This window comes from Galeopterus variegatus, unplaced genomic scaffold (genome assembly GCF_000696425.1).
Source record: "Galeopterus variegatus unplaced genomic scaffold, G_variegatus-3.0.2 Scaffold7541, whole genome shotgun sequence".
Classification (NCBI taxonomy): Eukaryota; Metazoa; Chordata; class Mammalia; order Dermoptera; family Cynocephalidae; genus Galeopterus; species Galeopterus variegatus.
This window is the reverse complement of record NW_007733652.1, coordinates 60,254-63,826: the sequence shown is the minus strand read 5'-3', so window position 1 is coordinate 63,826 and position 3,573 is coordinate 60,254.

Here is a 3,573-nt window from a genome sequence, read left to right as displayed (position 1 = left end):
GAATGACGGAACTCAAAGGGCGTCCCCAATGAGTCGTGCAGTTCCCAGGAGATGGGTTCAAGGATGAACCCAGGAAGGAAGGAGGTGTAGGTCGTCACCTAGACCCTTGCTTCCTGGAGGCAACTGCCTGGAGCCGGAGGGACCTAGCACGCTAGGGTTTTGACAGACAGCAGGGGTCCTGGACCAGGTAGGAGGAAGGTTAAAAGGAGTGAGAGAAAGAGAGAGAGAGGAATGGGAGGTTCAGCCTCCGGGGCCGGGAACGTGTCAATGCCAGGGCCGGGGGAATGTGATTAGGCTGAAGGTTTAAATAATCTACAAGCCTGACAAAAGGAAAAGGGGGCTTACCTAACAGATGAGCCGGTGGTGGGTGAAGGAAGTCAGAGCCAGAGAAAATAGACGAGGGCAGACCGTCAGTCCCGGGGGGGTCACAGAGGGGTCTGAGGAAGTCCGAGGAAGGAGTCCCCTGCCACAGGGTGAACTCCTCCTGGGTTTCGGCACCAATGAAAGGGCGCACGGACCCGAGCTGACAAGATGACAGGACCCGAGCTGACAGTTCGCCAGAGAAGTTCCACTTTATTCAAGGACTGCGCGTATATTTATAGGGAGCTGCGTTCTGGGTTTGGATAGGGGGTGGACGGGCGGTAGCTGATTGGATGGGGCTGGGCAGGAAGTGAGCCCTGACCTGTGACTGGTTGAGGTTTTGGCACCAGCGGGCTTTTACTGTGGAGAAGAACCTGGAAGGGTGCCATATTGCTAGGGAATGCTTTCCCCCCTCGCCCTCCGCTTGAGTGCCCACGGTATCCTTACACTTGTCACTGTGGCTCCCACTGCTCCTGTCCTCCAGTCTGGACTCAGCACCTGTGGCCACAAGGAATTCTGGGATTTGTGGTCAGGCACACATGGCTATTGGGAAGTCCTCGCTCAGGGCAAAACTGGAGACGCATGACAATGCAAAGTCTCCACCACGGTTTGGTTCTTTCAGATGAGAACTGCCTAGAAACCCAGAAATGGGAGTTTTCTGTCTTCTCACTGCTGCCCCTTGTCCCAGGCAGCTATTACCACTTAACAAATCATCCCACACAACACCGCTGTGGGCCAGGCATTTGGGAAGGGCTCAGCAGGTGGTCCTGGCTCACACCTTGCCTGCAGCTGTCGCTGATGGTGGTCAGGGCTGGACAGCGAGCGTGAGAAGTGTGACCCCTGCCTGTCTTGAGGGAAGGTTGCAGCTGGGGCCTGAGCTTCTTTGCAGGCTAGCAACGGAAGACCCTACATGAAGGACACAGAGTGCACCCACTGTCCCTCTTGGGACTCAGATTTTTAGACCACACAGCAGGACACCCTTTACATGATGGTGGTGAACGCAGTGCCCTGCGTGGCGGCTCTCCCCACCTCCACAGCCACAGAATGGTGGATGTGGTGGACGTGAATGAGAGCCCTGTCTCTGTGCCTCTGGTGAAATGGTGGAAATGCCCACGGACGTTGGCACCAGCCAGATCACGTCCCGCACGCCCCCCCCAAACAGCTTCCAGGTGCAGGAGGTCAGTTGGGACTCAGCCTACTGCCCATGTTCCTGACCAGCACACCCAGCACGAATGGGGGTGGGGCTGGAATCCAGGCCACCTGGTGGCCGAGTCTACACCAGACCAGGACACTGGTGGCAGGGGCGCCCTGGAGGCTGGCCAGAGGAAGGAGTGAAGAAAATACTTAAAATATGTCAGCAGCTCATTATGCCCCAAGAGAGTGCTGGGGCACCCTGCCCCCATGTCTTATGTAAGACCCAAACAGCTGGCTGGAAGCGGGCATTATTTCCACAGGCACCGATCGCGCAGGGATGTGGCAAGTGCAGCACAGCACACTCACGGCCTGCATCACTGCCACGCATGGTGGCGGGAGCATGGGTATCTACCTTTGGGCCGCAGCCCTCCCGGAGCCATGGTGAACACTGTTAGCAGGTGCTGTGTTCCAGGCTTCGGGTGGAGCTGCCTGCACATTCTCTTCGTGAACCTTCACTAGATGCTGACCAGGAAGGAGCTGCGTTGCCTCACCCATCTCACCCATGAGAATGTTGGCTTGAGAATGAATGATCCTCCCAGTCACCCAGCGAGGGAGTGAGGACGTGCCCAGGCTGGCCGGGCTCCCACGCCAAACCCTCAGGGATGGTCCTGCCTGGCCACCTTCTTTCATTTCTACTGAGTCAGACACCCCCGTTGGGCGACTGCTGTGAACAGAACCCGCTCCAGGCTGTGGGAAAGTGTTCACGTACCCTCGGACGCCCCAGGAGACAAAGTGTGCACACATACTCACAGCACGCCTCACACACGCTCGCAGTCACACAGTCTCCTGCAGACTCACGCTAACACACCAACTAACTCACGCTCGCACTATTCACTCACACACACGGTTACTCACGTTCACGTGTACACACCAGGTCACTCTCACACACACACACACTCACGCTGCCCCTAACAGCCCAGACCTGCAAACTGGCTCCATCAGTGGTGCTGGAGGACATGGCCCGGAGCCAGCAGTAATTCAGGGAAGACTTCCTGGAGGAGGTGTGTCTTGAGTTAGGCTGGAAGGAGATCGATGGAGTGAGTCTGTGGTGAGATCAAGCAAAGTCTTCTCAAGCTGGCTGAGTGAGCCAAACGAAAGGACTCAGGATTGGCCGTGGTGGCCCAGGAGACTACATGAAAACGGGTTGTATCGGACCACGGAGGAAACTGACATGCAGGTCACAGAAGTGAGGACTAAGCTCCTCCTTAGGGAGACCCCAGTAGGCCAATCTACTTACTCCCGTCTCTGACACCCACAAGTGGGAGCCTCTCCTATAAACAGAAGCCGTGCCAAATGCCATGTGCTCTTCGACCTCAAATAGATGTCTCTTAATTGCCTCCAAGTGGTTATAACCAGAACGCTCCCAACCTTTGCTGAGAGAGTCTCCTTCCCTCTGACGGGCCTGATCCTTAACTCACAAATAACCGGTGCTCACCATAAAATACTTAGACAATATATCCTGGCAAGAAAAAAAGTTTCCATATCCCACAGCAAGACAACCAGTCTCCAACATTATGGTGCAGACCTTTCCAGATTTTAAATATAGAGCGCCTTTATTTTTATTTATGACACAATATATATTAAAAACTTGTTCTCTATAAATGTTCTATAATTTTACTGCAACGATGGAGTCGCGCCCCTACCCATGGCTCTATCGTCTTTCTCGCTTTCTGCACAGCAGAGACCTCCTATATGTCAGCGAATAAAGCCCCATACGCCACGGAGGAGGAGGGCAGAGGAGAGTCAGGAGGAGCAGGTGGCGGAAGCTCGGAGACCTTCGCCTTTTCCTGCGGCACCATCTCAACAACCTGCGGAGTTGTTACTGCTCCCTGTTTACAGATGAGGAAACTGAGGCAAGGTAACATGGCCACTCGGGGCAGTCAGAATCAGAAACTTTACCGGCCCAACTCAGAGGCTTCCAGCAAAATCCGGAGGGCCCCATGTGGAGATGCACCCGCTCCGCCCCCGCACTGCCCCGAGCCCGCAGGACGTGCACGCCCCGCCCCGGGCACCGCCCCC